We start from the raw sequence: 16,514 nt of genomic DNA, 5'->3' as shown, positions 1-16,514 counted from the left end.
CAGTCCTAATGGAAACAGTTCAGGGAGAGGAGCCTGATGGTACTGGTCTTTCAACAAGGCCAGGAAATGGCTCCGTTTCTCATCTTTGATGCAGTCTGATGGGATAACTGTTGCCAAGTGAATGCTATACATTGTTATAGGTCCCTAACATTTACAGAATGGATTTGCAGTAAAAAACAACCCAGGAAGGCCTCAGAGCAGAAGCATGTGTCAAGCTCCCCTCAAATCTTTTTGGGATCCAGGTCTAGGTAAACTGAAGCGGGGTTGAATATCCCCCATTTTCACAGGATTGTCCATTCTCTGCAAAAGTGGAGGGAGTTATCTAGTAGCTTGGAGATGCGGAGACTGGCAGACTTGCAAATGTTAGATATTTTGTTTCTTGCCTTTTAAATAGAAGGTAGCGAAAAAGGTCTTGCTGCCACCTCAAGCGATGACTTGGTTACTGTTAGAAGCCCAGTCACATTCCTGATATAGATGGCACTGAGGAATAAAGCTATGTTATGACATTTCCCAGAGTATTCTTAGGTTGAAATATAGTTGCTCATCTTGTGACCAATGGGGGAAGCCATCATTTCCTAAGAATGCCTTGTGACGATGCTGTGTCATAGAGGAGCATCTTTCCCATGTATATTCTGTCCCAGTAGGGACATGGGAAGCTTGGGAGCATCCAAACCACCCATTGGATCTGTGGCTGGGTTTTGTTTGTTTTTTAAAAGACAAAAATGAAGAAATATCACCTCTGAAGAATAATCCAATTTTCAGGGGCTTGTTTTGCCTCACCCTGCCCCCTGCCAAATGGAGAAATATTTTGTTCCAAGTAGGCTGAGTTGTATATTTTATTTTAAATAGAGCAAATTCCCCACCCCCCACTGTCAAGAACATTTTGGCAAACTTAAATGCCCTGATCCAGAATCTAATCGCCTGATCACTGCCCATGGAACTCTGGCAGGCCTGGGCTTTTTCATTCATTTCAATAGAGATAGACCAATCTTCTTGCATGCCTAATTCTATTTGACTCTAAATTATTGTCCTAGAACAGTTGTCCATGGAATTGACCAGTGTGTGTGGGTCCTAATGTGAGGTGTACTATTGAACCATCTGAAAACAGTGACCCAACACAGTCACATTTGACTTCAGATGAGGAAAGAAATAATAAAAAGAGATAAGGCCAATTGAAAGACATTTTAAAGGAAAAGTCAGAAGGGTCAAATCTCTTTCCAAAATACTTGGAGGTTATTTAATATTGCAACAATAGGTAAGCTAGAATGGATACCACAGATGAGGAAAAGTACAGTGAAGTTCAGATAGGTTAGTTAGTCTCAAGGATTATAAAAGTCAAGAAGCCTTCCTTCAGGAAATAGATTCCTTGTCCATTACCATGGAGAACAGAGACGAACACAAACACTTGTGAAATAAGTTCTATAGACATGGTGAAAATCAGGGCCATAAGGGGCAATACTGTTTGTGGTCTCTGCCAAGTGTAAATCTTTTTGAGGGAAACCATTGGCCCAAGCCCTAGCACTATATTATACATTTATATTTAATAAAATTATTCTCATGTTACATTTGGTAAAGGGATATAATAAATAGGGCTACTTAAGTCTGTCAAAAGCTTTCCCGGTGTCCAGAAATACCCAGACAGTTAAGTTTTCATTTTAACCACAGAATGGGCTAAAACATATCATTGCATTTCTTTATAGATCCCCCACCTTTTATAAATCCTTTTTTATCCTCATTAGCATATTTTCAAATAATTAAATTTAATTTTACTGCTAACTACAGGTCCACAATGCAAAAGTTTGGTACAATTGTGAGTGCGCACACGCACACACGAAATATTTATTCACTTGAACCCTTAAAAAATTAAACAAGGCACCTGACACAAATACTAGGGGTATAACTTAAAAACAAGACCCTCTGTATCATATTAGGGTTATACAACCCTGATTTAGCAAGGGTATTTGTGGCTGCTCAAAGTTCCTGACTGCAAAACACTCGTGAGGAGAGCAGGGTGGTTTTCCCTTTTCTAGATAGCCATTTCCTTAGCTGGTCAGTTTATAGTCCCGTTAAAGCTGCTCATGCCCATTTTTAAGAGAGACAGACAGATAGACCATGCCATGTCCTCAGGTTTACAGATTAAAAAGAAGAGATACAGAAGGGAAGGAGGAAGACAGGAAAAGGTTGAGAATGGATTTAGTCAGTTGAAAACAACCCATGGGAACTGAACCTGCTTAATTACCATCAGCAATTAATGGATCCCTTTCCCTAAAACATTTCATCTCTTTACTGCAACTGTTTTTCTGAAATTTTACCTTTTTTTACCTTTACTTTATACTTTTTCTTTTCTCAAACTCCTTCAGGTCTTTTAAAATACAGTTTTGATATCCTCAGCTATTACAACTGCCTGAGGCCCTTTTTCTCCCCCCTCATCATGTCTTCCTCTTCTTTCCTTAGCTGCCATATGAAAATATGAACTTATTTCACCACTTTTCTGTGAATTCATACATGCTGTATAACATTAACTGACTCCAAACTGCATAGAAAGGATGACAAATTTTATTTGTCTTAACACCATAGATTTGCCAATTAATTCACGATCGTACTATTCTCCACAATACCACAAATCAATAAAAATAACACATTTCTTGGTAATTTTACCAGTTATTCTTAACTATTTCTTCAGTTTAATAATAGACTATGGCTGATTCATGATTTTCCGTATAGTAATTATTCTGTAATAGCTTTCCATTCAAAAAAACACTGTTCTTAGAAATGGAATTCCATTATTCATTTAGTATTTAAAACATGTATATTTGGTTTTTTAAAATGCCCAGGGCAGCTCACATAAAAGAGCAATGAATACAAATAAAATTTGATAGACAAACTGCAGATGCTAGCGGAACACAGCATTGTGAATAAAAACCAGAGGCAATTGGGGATAGGCAACAACATTTATTCAGAGTATACCCATTGAAATGAGTGGACCTAACTTAGTCATATTTATTACTTGCAATGGGCCTACTCTGATTAAACCTTAAGTTAAATGCCACCAAATATATATGTTTAATTAAAAAAAAAACCAGCTTTGATAATAGGCTGCTAACCCTGGGCAAATAAAAAGGTCAATTCTGGTGCTGGACAAGCCTTCCTGGACGAAACATTTCACATACAGGCTGCTGTTGCTGAGAAAGCCTTTTATTTAGATACCACAAACCTACCTTCTGAGAGCAAGAGAAGGTGAGTCTTCAAACAAGACCTCCAGTGATGGTCATAAGGTTTGGGCAGGTTCATGCAAGAGCAGACACTCCTTTAGGGATATGGTCCAGAGTCATTTAGAACTTTCAAGGTAAATTGCAGCACTTTGAATTTTGGACACACAAAGACTGGCAATCTGTGCATTTGTTTAAAAATGGGCATGAGGTATTTTTTATACGTGAACACAGTTGTGCAGTAGCTGTATTTCAGATTAACTGAAGTTTCCGAGGAGTCTACAAAGGCAGCCCCATGTACACCGTGTTGCAATGGTCTGATCTGTACACTAGCAGGATCATTCAGGATGTGGAAAACTATCTAGACCTGTTCCTAACATTTCCTGTTTAGTTGCAGTGCAGCCAGGGTTGATGGTATCAGAATCCATTGAAAGGTCTAGTAAAATTAGGCTTATACTCCCCTTCAGACCAGGGCTGAAATGATAATTGAAAGCACATTGAAATCAATCCAGATCGCCATTATAATCCAAGAGTGTATGGCGCTGTACAGCAGGCACCCACCTTGCCCAAGAAAAGATATATGAGTCTGGAGAAAGGCTTAATCACATAAAGGCTATTGAATTTATTCCCCATAACCACTTTACCCAATAAAGTTCAATTTGTTTCTGACCGATATTACTATTATATATATATTTAGCAATTAACTGCAGAAATGTACTTGTTAGAGATCCTTCATTGATTAATTCATGTAGAAATCAAAAGAACTCACAGCTTATAAAACTATTTCTATTGAGTCAATTAACTTTTCAGTGTTCAATCTGATATCAATGCATTAATCTAACCACTAGAATCCCTTGTAACCAGCTCATCAGTTTCTTCCACAGAGTTAAGACAAAAGCTCCAACTTTAATTCATTAACCAGGACAAAAAGCCAATTCATTAATGCAAGTAGATCACTCTTTAAAATAATCCTGACTAATTAAACAGGCAATTCATCTAATCCAGGTAGGTATTGAAAAGATAACCAGTTATTTAAATATATTATGTTATATTTAAATCAATAAACAGAACTGTATCTGTGTAGCTGCCATTATATGTTTTGTGTACCTGTATTTGAAGATCAAGAAAAGGATGAAAGTAATGAAAGTGATACTAACCTGCCGGAGGTCAGCTATGCCTCTGGAGATACAGGAGTTCATTAGGTTTAGAAAGCACTAAAACTCTTGGCTCGCTCAAAATTCAGAATTATACTTGGTGACAAGGGCTATTTTCAGTCTGCACAATTCAGACACATAGAAAAGGAATAAACATTCCTCCCCCCTCCCAACTGTAAAATTACCAATCCATGTTTTATATGTTACACAAAAATATTGAACTAGCATATAGTTAGTTCAATGAGGAGGCTTGGTAAATAATTTATAGATGGCCATACGGAGATAATCTTTTACACTGCCATTACATTAATTCTCTAGAATACTTGGCTGCAGAAGGAGAGATGATTTCCAAGTCAAAGCTCTAGATGGGCTGTAATGCTCACCCAGAGCTCCCATACAAGCAGAACTTCCCCCCTGCTTTCATTGCCAGGCAACTATTTACATTTAATGAGGATAAGCACACAGAACTTCCCACTCTAGCAGTCATCTGAGAAGTCTTTGCTTTCTGCATACATCTTAGGAAATGCTTGATTATTATTATTTTTAAAAAATAATAATATATACCATGCATTACAGTATCTAAGTGTAGTACAAAAGTAAATAAAAATTATGTGAATTTATTGTCTGACAATGCACCATATCCTGAAGTATAGGGAAATGATTTTTGTGTTAATAACCCCATTTTCCTCCCAGGGAGGCTCTCCTATATGGAAACATGGGGAAATTGCCCAAGTTATCCTTTAGTTGTGATTTTATGTTTTGTGTTTGATAACCACCCAGAATCTTAGAAATAACCAAAAATACTTAATTACTGTATTCAGACAAAAGAGTAAAGTATGATTTATTGAAAGGGCCACATTTTGGAAGACACTTTTGATAACAATATCAAGTTAAACAATCTTAAGAGGTAGCAGTTGTATAAAGCAAGAAATATAGCAATGGTGCTGTCAATCTAGTCCAGCTTCCTGTTCTCATGGTGGACACTCTGATGCCCCTATGGAAGCCTGCGAGGAAGACATGAATGTGCAATGGAGCTCCTCCCACTTTCTCAGCAACTGGCAGTCAGAGGCAGGACACTGCCATCATGGCTATTTTCAGGCAGGGTATTGCCCAAAATGGCTGTGATTTTGCACTAAACCGGTGCCAATGGCGGTGGTGCTTCTCCACCACTGACAGAGGCAATGGGGCAGGTGAGGCACCTGCCGGTGTGCTGCCTGGGGGGCTTCTGCCTCCTGAAATAGAGGCTGCACCTGCCTAATGGCTACGCTGCCTCTGTGACTAGTAGACATTGATTGCTTTGTTCCCAATGAATTTGCCTAATCCTGTTTTATAACCATCCAGGTTGATGGCCATCACTCTCTCGGGGAGCAGACTCCATATTTACAGTCATTGGTGTAGCATAGGTTGGTGGGAGGGGATGGGTGGGAAATGGATGGCGTCCACATGTGCATTCAATGGCCTAATGGCATCCACGTGACCCAGGAGATTGCAGCCACAGAGATAAGAAAAGAAGAGTTGCTACATTGTATGGAGAGGTCACTTCCTAGTTGACATGGAGAAGCTGTTTTCAACGGAGCCCAGCAATGGAAGCACAAAGCTGTAGTGAGGCAACACTGGGTGTTGAGATTTTGTGCTCCTAACAATTTTGCACCCCGGGGCCACTTCCCCTGTGGCTCCCCATGCTTTGCCACTGTTTACAGTAATAAGCAATGCACAGAGCTAGAACAACACAACTCGAAACCAAAAGTACAGCAGGATAAAGAGCCATGAGACATCCTTAATTATTTGTTAGAATAACATAGTGACGACAAAGTATCAACAAGTAAATAAAGAGGTAAAGAAGGTCTTCCCAAGGGAGGGCACTTCACAGAGTCAAAGGCACAGTGTAAAAGGCCTCACTCCTTGAATTCTCCTCTCACGCTTCCAGTTGTGGAGGAACGGGGAGCAGGGCCTTTGTCACATACAGACTGAAGTGTGCAGGCAGTCATATACTAAAGGAGGCAGTCCTTTAAATACTTCTTTGGGTTTTTCCCCCCAAGCAGAGGATACCAATTCTCTTATTAGGCTAACTAAGTAGTCTTTGAAAATAAATGTCCATGAGAATGTCCAGAATGGAAGATTTGGGTGCTAACATGAAAAAGCATGGAATATGGGTGTGTGGTTCAAGACTTGGTCCATCCAATCCCCAAAATGACAAGGTAGGTATTCTTATTGGCAGAACCTGGACACTTTGAGGTTTGTTTAGGAATATGTGGATTAGGGACTGATTTTTAACACACATAATAAGCAAATATGCAAGAGGCATGAGTTTCACCGCATAAGCATGTATCGCTATATGAAGGGGGATATCATTTATAATACCAGCATATATGATTTTAGTATTATCAGCAGCACAGCAGGGATCAGCTAAAATACACAATTAAACACTAATTAAAGCCTAGCCATTATACATGTACATGCAATCTTTTCAGAATTCTAGGCTACAGTTATGAATTATATTGTGTATTGCTCCTCTGTTCTGAACAGGACAGAGTGGAGAAATAATTTCACACTGCATATAATGCATTTGGTATGAAGGAAACTTGAAAATTATTTAGTTACAGATTCTCTGACCAGGCTTGCAAAATAGCATACATTATGTTAATAGGCAAGCATTCGAAAATGAACTTGAATATTAAACACAGGAAGCTTGGGTTCTAACATGAGGGTAGGCATAGTTAATAGACTGTCAAGAAAACAGGCTTGTTTTAGCAGTTTTATTTCTCTTACTTACTTACTAAATTACTATCAACCTAAACGACAGCTCAGTTAACTTACAATGCTTGGATTTAACTCCATTTAGTAATGGAGAAGTGAATGAGATCAAATAGGCTTAAAACCATTGTGGGGAAAAGCTGCATGCCTTCTGGATTATAAATACTGAGAAATGAAAATAACATTAACATGACATTCAATAAATATAAGATTACTCAATATTGCTGCTGTTATAGTTTTGCAATAACTTTTTGTGAGCTCCTGTTTTTGATGCAGAAGTTGGAATCTCTAAAGGTCCTTGAACAAGTAGTTACACTTCCATTATTTAATTCCGTCTTGTGGCTGTTCTCTGGGCTGGGACGTGAGCAGCAACATGAGGTAAGAATTGTGCTGGTAACCAGGAGCCATTGGCTCAGTCAGCAGACAGGACTGAAAGTTAAGTCAGAAACCATGGTCAAAACAAGTAGCAGGACTGAAGAGCAAATTAAAACTGGAGGGAGAAAGCCAGGTCAGGACCCAAGAATACAGGAAGATGGTATCGTTCAGGACAACCTTGTTGCTCAATCAAGGTTCAGCTGGAACCGGAAGCCCTCTTACACACCTTCCTGAATGGCCTGCCAGGATGGGCAACATCAGTTCAGTGTTTGAGAAGGTACTTTACTGAGAAGTTTCCACCTGCAGTTCAAAGGTTCATCACTCGAATCCAGCATGTCCTTAGCTGTTTGCACCCTATAGCCCTGTGCTGTTTTTACATGAAAGGGCTTCCTCTTTGCTTGTTCCTTATCAGGGGTCCCTGGGTGAACATGATGTCAACATGTCAGCAATCACATTTGACTATGTAATGACATCACCAAGAAGGAAAGCAGTCTCATTGCCCATGCAGTCTATCTGATATTTAATGTCTCGCTTCACTACAGTAGTGATTTCATAACTTGACAGCACTGTGCTGCAAGAAACCCACCCTAATCTAGCTCTAGTTATACATAACTATATATAACATGTGGAGGAAGTATGTTGATGGATATGCATCCTAGGATGGTCATCTGAATGCACATTTCATTTAAAGAAATGAAACGTGGATAGGTTATAGTTTGATGCAGATGCTGTTCATCAGCACTGCTATACTTTTAGTGGAACACATATGCAGATGTGTCTCCCTAATCCTGCCCCAATTAAATAACTAAAAGTGGTTGGATTGAGGTGAAGGTGCCTTGATCTGACAGCCTATGTATGCAAAAGGGACGGCACCTCACTTTCTTCCCAACATTTGCCTCTTTGCAAACTGGTCAGCCAAGGGTGAAAATGCTTTTGAACTACATTGCATTTTTCAGTCAGGAGAAACGCTATGCTAAGTTTTCCAGATGTTTTCATCTTTGTATTAAAAGTAGCAAAGAAACTAAGTGGGATAGCTTGGGCCGAATGGGTTTGATCGCTCCAGGCTACGTTCCAGTCTTCACTGCCACAGTCCGAAGCTACCAGCCAAGTGGAAGCCTTGCTGTTCCTTGAAGCCAGATGGGTCAGTGGCTAGCATTTGGCTTGCCCCTTTAGTTCTTAATGACATTGCATAGGTGTGGGGAGGGAATGTGGGAGTAATTGACACTGCTTGACTCTCCTGTATGCTAGCTTGTGACCTTGAAGCTGTGTTTTAAGTGAGGGATGAGCAACTTTTGTACTGCAAAATGAAAACTTGCTTGCTTGCCTCTCAAAGAATCCATCCCAATTAGGACATAGAGCAAGTGAGAGACCCCGTGCTTACTAGTGGACAACACATCCCTTCTTTGGACTGTCAGCACAGCCAATGAGCCCAAGAACGGGGCATAATAGAAAATGCCTTGAGTGCATGGATGATTTGATGTGCAAGAGGATCTGAACCACCTCTGGAATGTCCTGAAAGACAGGAGGATGCATTGCTGATAAGTAGCTTTAAGTAACATTGTTGATGGAGTTGCTACCTGTTTTATTATGACTAAAGGCAGCAGCATCACTTCAATTGACTGTAGCAGTGCAGGTCGCAATCCTAAACGGAAGACCCTTTCAACATCTCAGAGACTCTCACTGTGTTAAACGCTTTGTGTTCGTAAATGGATTGGCTTTTTTTAAAAAAAATAAAAAATAAAAATCTTTTCTGAAGTGACACATTAGTGGTAGAGCTAAGTGGCAGAAGTAGACACAGGCATCCTGGGAAAGGGCAGGCGTGATGGAAAAGGTGGCTGGCTGGCTCAAGGTTTTCAAAGGCAGCTGCTTTTCCTGGCGTTCTGAGAGCGGAAGAGCACCTGTGAATTGTCAACACTGTGACTGCACTTTCCCCATTAAATCTCTGCACCGGTGTGTAAATACTTCAGAATCAACTAGGTTAGGAATACATTATGCTGTGCCTTGCTTCTATTCATTTCTCTCACAGTCAGAAATGACCTCGTGCTTGGTAGGCTTTGTTTTGTGGCTGCCTGGAAAATGTGACAGTATTCATTTGCTTACAGGCGCAAAAATGACTGATTGTTTCCTCATAGTCAACATAAAAACCAATGGGAAATCCGAACCGAGGTAATAAGTACCTTTGGTGTTTTACTGTTTTGTGTTATAAGTGAGAGGAGGTTAATGACAGAAGCTTCCGAAACCCAGGACGGCACATGCATGCGCTCTCACACACAACTTTGATTGGTCTGTTAGAAAGTCATCAATTCATACTTAACCGAAATGTCATGTTTTCCCTCTCACAAAACCCAAGCTATTTTGTGGAATTGTCTCTCCAAGTTTAATGCGCAGGAGGCTAATAGTTAACAGTAAACATTTTCTTTCTTTCCCAGAGCATTTTTCTGTTGAAAGAGCAAAGCATTACAGTAGACCGGATGTTTTAGGTCATTTATTTTGTTTTTGCTCTGGGTCATTTTACAAAAGCACGTCTGCTCTTTAGCGTTAAAATGAGAGCCATTCTTACTCCCCAGATATTACCCAGAAGCACTTGGAGGCTCTTAATGATTAATACCATCACAGTCCAGCCACAAACCTTTCTGGCGCAGATAATGCCAGGCAGCAAGCACGCTTGACACTTTTAATGTATAATTAAGTAGAAAAAGTCAGCACTCAGTATGCAAATTTTTCAAAATGATAAATGATGCCATCCAGCAGTAGGGATTGATTTGGTGTAAATGAAACTAATTAAGGAAATGTCAAACATAATTAATAAAACAGGTTTAAGCTGCAAAACATTGTCAATTGAATGAATGAGGAGGCACTGGCTCCCATTGTTTCTGCTTTATTTAGGGCTTGTGTTTAGCTTGTACTCTGTTCCTAAATGCACTCTCTCTACCTCACACCCTCCACTACCAATTCCCTGAGAGGGGGAAAATAAATTTGCTTGTCTCTCCACTGACTGCAGAAATTAATTGTAGAAATCTTGTCCCATCCAAGTGTTACATTCACTCACAGGACATTAACATAACTAATTTGAAAGAACCCAAATGACTGCATAATAGAGCACTGTCAGTATGCCTGACAGTCTTTGGTCATACCAAATTAGCTTGGTTTTCTAATTGAAATTTTTTCCCCTAACACACACACACACACACACACACACACACACACACACACACTTTCTCATTTTCCCCCTCCCTCCACTATTCATTTTTGATAAGAACAAAGGTTTTATAATTTACAAAAGAGTGCTTGACCTATAATTACTAGGAGGAAATTAGGGGAGGTAGAAAAGTCAGATTTAGTCCTGGTAATGATGCTAGAGACCTTGCCCCCTCTAGGGAGCCTGAAGAATAATGGAATCTTCTATTTTTACGGGCGACCTGTGCACTGGCGCTGACTCTCACTGTGAATCCACTTTACCTTTTAGATCACTTGCTTAACACTAAAAGTGCCAGCAGAATCGCAGGCCATTATTCCAAATGTCATTCCGTGCCAAAGCCATTTCCAATGCCCTTCCCTCCAATGAATGAATCAAAGAACATCTGCCAGTTCGCTTATCTCGTCCTTGTAAATCTTCTGTAGGAAGAGTTTAACATAACTTAATTTGGGCTCAGTTTGAGTAAAAGAGGTCACTGGGAAGTCTTTAAAAATATAGTGCTAGGATCTTAACTCTTTAAAAGAAAGGGGTTTATGCCTTAATTCTGTTTAATATGGGAAGTACATTTAGAATGAAATTACTCCCACCACCACCCCCAGTAACAAAGACTTTTTCTGTACTAATTCATCCAGCAGAAGAAAAAAAAATTGTGCCCTTTTCTTCACGCTGGAGTTCTTGCTTCCAGCAGAGCCTTTTAAGTCAAGTAGTGAAGGTACTGGGTGGAATTACTTTTTAAAGCCTTTCTTAACAATATGTTACAGTTACAGTGCAGGAAATAGTTCCATCTACTTTCAAATGTGTTTCATCAGGAGACACCTGACGGCTAAAATTAATTGACCAAAAGACAAAATTGAAAATGAACTCTGACAATTAGCTATTGGTTCCGACTGCTATAGAGATTCATGATCAAAACCCAAGCCTGCAAAAGGAAGGAAGCATACATCAGGCAAGGGGAAAAAAAATATAATGGTTTAAAATAGTTTTACACTGCATGGTAGGTTTTTGTGTAGGTTGGAGATTCAACAGCGCAACTGTAAGTTTATGTAGCACTCCTTCAGCAATTCCTTGATACATAGCATCCCTTGGAGGTCAGGACAGTCAGAAATGAATATGAGCTCCAGTGCCAATATGCATGCCAATGGCTCTCTTCTCATGTCATGGTGAGCCATAAACCATGGTTTACTGTAGACCATGGTTTACCGGAATGTTAGTGCAAAATACTGAATAGCTCCCACTGTGCTCTTCTTTTTATTGAGCTGGGGAGCAACACATTATGAAGTTTGGTATTCTGCGTGAGCCAGGTCTTGTGTTTTGCTGCTCCTCAACAAACCATGATTGGTAAGCAAGGTCAGTAGATGTAGACCCACTAAACAATTTTTAGAACTCAGTAAAGGCTCTTGAGATGCTGGAGTATTGTTGTTATTATTGTTATTCTTAATAGTAATAAAATTTATTAGGTTTTTTTTTGCCGCAGCAACTCAAAGTGACTTACAAACCACCACCACCACTACTACTACTAATGATAATGATAATCCCACACAAGTAAAAAGGCCAAATATAGTTAAAAGACAAAGGCATGATTAAAAAGCAATGCTTTTAGCTGGCACCTAAAGATGTGCAACAATTGCGTCAGGGGATCCTCTTCAGGGAGAACACCCCATAAGTGGGGAGCCAATGCTGAAAAGGCCACCCTCCAAACTTGCTACTTTTTGACTAGCTGCTTTAAAAAAAAATTGAATATTTCCAGTTGAGGCCCTTGGTTTGAAAATGAAATGATATAATTTTTTAAACAGTGTCCAGAGGTTTATTATGTAAAACATAATAGGGTTTGATAACACAGGAAAAAAGAGGAAATGTAAAATTTTGAAAGTGTAGATGGAACATGAAGTTTACTAATAATAAATGGGAAGCTAATTCTTTAAATTAAGCTATGAAGCTCTACTGCTTTAAGAGGGAATCAATTTACAGCGCAGCCACATGCGTGTTTCCTGGGAAATGAGTCTCGTTGGGTTCAGTGGGGCTTACACCCAGGAAAGGGTGCATAACTGGTATTTAAACCCAGTAACACAAAAAAATGTGAATATGAAAATGTGCATTATTTGGCACAGATATTCATATGTGGTGGGAACACTTCAAAATCTAGTCTTATCTGTGACAAATCACAGAGGTTATTAGGTAAAACAAACTATACTATTATTTTAATTTATTACCTTCTCTTCGCTTTAAGATCCAAGCTGCATATTCCTGCATTGCAGGGGGTTGGACTAGATCAGGCATAGGCAACCTTGGCTCTCCAGATGTTTTGGAACTACAAATCCCATGATCCCTAGCTAACAGGGCCAGTGGTCAGGGATCATGGGAGTTGTAGTTCCAAAACATCTGGAGAGCCAAGCTTGCCTGTGCCTGGACTAGATGATCCATAGGGTCCCTTTTAGCTCTACAATTCTATGATTCTATGAATCCCAAAATGAAGTGGGTATCTGAGACTTGTTGGAGGCACAGCGGAATCTCTATGAGACAGGTCAAGCTGAAGCATGGACCATTGAAGGACATAAGACCTTAACAATCCAGTCATCAGACTAATGCTGCAGACAAATGTCTGTGTCAAGTGAATAGAATGTCTCCAAGCTTTCCATAACATCACAGTGCTAGGGGTGGCTTGATGGGGAAGGAAGAGTAAACATCAGGTTGGGGGGAGGGAGCAGAGAATGAGCTCTCTTGTGAATGACAGTTCTAGCTTGTAATTGGAGGAAATATTTTTCTAGCACTCTCCAGTTACAGTGTTTTGGGAGGGAAAAGCTTTGCAAGAGCAACACTTATGTCACTAAGCTTTAGAGAAATGCCAGGAAGGTGAGGTGGAAAGAGGAAAAGAGCTGCTTTGTGACTGACAGGTCTAGCTTGCAGTCCAAATACATGATTTATATCCAGAAAGTTATCCTTTTTAGTTCTCCCCACCCCCAAATCAGTCTTAAGGTTGCCTAGCACAAAAGTACATGGATGTTTGCAGTTTGACGGGTTTCCACCCAGGGACAACTCTCTTGTGTTTGCAATTTTCAGACCCCCTTGCTGTTTAACATCTGCAGGAAACCACTGAATGGGCTCATCTGGAGTTTTGGAGTACAGTCATGTTGCATTTTTTTGTGATACGAATGCGGCTGACCTGGAAGTGTTCACGCCACATGCGTGCATGCACAGAAGCATTCAGCCCACTTCACGCATGCGCAGAAGCACCGCTCGGGTTGCAGACTTTTCCAAACGGCACCCCGGAACGGATCAGGTTTGCAACCCAAGGTACCACTGTACGTTGTCAATGATATGCTGATGACACACAGCTCTACTTCTCCATTACATCTGCACATGTGGCAGTGGATGTTCTGAACCGTTCTCTCACTTTGGGAATGGGCTGGATGAGAGCGAGCAAACTGAAGCTCGATCTAAATAAGAGGCAGCATTAGTAGCCGGTTCCCTATACCAGGTGGATGGGAGGTGGCCTGCTCTTGATGGGGTTACACTCCCTCTGAAGGAGCAGGTACACAACTTTGGGGTATTCCTGGATCCATTGCTGTCGCTTGTGGCTCAGGTGGCCTCAGCGGCACAGAGAGTGTCTCCCATTGGCTGGTGGCCCTACCTGCATCCCTATCTGGACAATAATAATCTAACTTCTGCTGTCTATGTTCTGATAACCTCTAGGTTAGATTACTGCAACAAGTTGTACATGGGGCTGCCTCAGAAGATGGTTTGGAAACTTTAGCTGCTGCAGAATTCAGTGGCCAGGTCACTCACTGGGGCAAGACAGTTCAAGCAGATAATTTAGTGTCAGTCTCATTTGACCTTTGTTTATCCACTATTCTTTTTTCTTTGTTTGCATTGATTTTTTAGACCAACCTATGTCAATTCAATACATCCTTTGTATCCAAAAAGAAAGGAAAATTCACTGGGTTGGGCCAAATTTAGACTGGCTAAAGCAAGAATAATTTCAGTACTGGGGTGTGTTGAAATGTGACATAATAAGATGGAATTTTTTGAGATTACATATTTGCATATATAGTCATTTTGTAAAATGTAAACAACCCTTTCTTGTGTCCCCTGGCAGAAATCAATACATACGTAGCGATACAATGGAATAAAACCTTACTCACAAAGATAGAAGAATTATTTTGTTAGTCTGTCTTGTTAGAAGATAAGATGAAGCTATGATCTGATGTTAACTGGATCTAGTGGGCCTCCTTTGAGGCATGTTGGTTGCTTGATCGCTTGAATATGAGATTTCAAAGCTTGAATATTTCAAAATCAAATGAATAAGTAAATTTATTTATTTGTCTAAACTGACTAGAGGTTTATCTGGCACTTTAGGTATTGTTGGCAGTAAAATAATGCCATGAATCAATCAAAATGTGAAACCTTTCTCTCCACGCAGGCACTAGTAGTATTTCAGATTCCTTTGAGTCAGGTTCCCCACACTTTTCCTTGGAACTCTACAGAATAATATCGACTGCTGTAACACTTGCATAAATGAATGTCACTGAACTTATGCTGTTTAGGCACCAGGGTAGTGGGGAGAAACAGTAAAGAGATGGACAAAGGGTTCTAGGAGATTCAGAGCATGATTTTAAAATATCTATATATATAGTTAAAAATTAAGCTCAAACTTCATATTTATAAGTTATTTTAGAGAAGAATAGCCACATGGATTAATGCTCTGACACTTCGCTTTTGAAGAAACCATAGCGGACCAATAGAAGCAGAATGTGCAACAGCCAACCAGAAGAGAAAAGGTCAGCCTTTCAATTTTCACTAAGTGGAAAGGGAATGTCATTGCCTGACTGGAGCAATAAGACATATGCATAGCATGTCTCCCTGTATGCAAGGACAGGTTGACCTTGGTCACTTGGTGGTGCATTTGGTAGGGAAGAAGTGGAATCAGACCATACTTCTTTGTGGCATAGTTTTAACAAGTCTGAAGCATTTCCCACTTACTGTCCTATACAAGGGAGACTGTATAATGTTGTCAAGCAAACTGGGGAAATAATTGCACAATCTGGGCTGTGAGAGCATAAAGCCTTAAATGATACAGCGTTAACTGAGAAAAAAGTCAGTCATACTTTAATTAGGGAAATTACCTTCGACTAAAATCTCACTGATTTTAATGAGACTATCCACAATTTTATACAGAAGTAATGGAGCTTACTCCCATGTAAGTGTGCAGAGGATGCAGGCTAAATGTGACTAACTTTATCTGGATCGGGGCCTGCATGCAGTAAACATTAAGTTTTGAACAGTAAATATTAAAGAGCTTTTTGGAAGCCCTTACAAGAAAAAAAGAAATCTCGCAAGAAGGAATCTGAATTATTCCTGGATGTCAGATTGCATTTATTTGACCTTGTGGCACAGAGTTTATGAAATAATGTTATGGTCATTTCTTGGAAAACGTTACATATATTGCACGAGTAACTGGGGAACCCAGGAAACCAGCTGCCATTAACTTCTGGCAAATGTCCAGCAGCAAAAATGAAAGGAATGAATTAATGAATTTATTGTGCAAGACAAGCATAACATCAAGGGGAAGGGCCTATCAGTTAGTGGCTATGATGACAGTATACACACCTCTTTGCCTCTGCAATCAGGAATTGGTTCCACTCAACAGACTAGATTGCAAGAAGCTTGTCCACGTCCTTAGCTCTCACTAACTGAAATTCATCCAATAAGATGTGACTCTGGTGGGGTGCTAGGCATGTCCACAGACAGTACTGATCCAACAATGGTACCCAGTTTATGATAAATGTGTGTGATTTTATTCTTGAAGTGTTTAGCAGATGCATCCCAGTG

Source organism: Zootoca vivipara, chromosome 10 (assembly GCF_965207765.1).
Source record: "Zootoca vivipara chromosome 10, rZooViv2.hap1.1, whole genome shotgun sequence".
Classification (NCBI taxonomy): domain Eukaryota; kingdom Metazoa; phylum Chordata; class Lepidosauria; order Squamata; family Lacertidae; genus Zootoca; species Zootoca vivipara.
Note: the sequence above shows the minus strand (reverse complement) of the source record.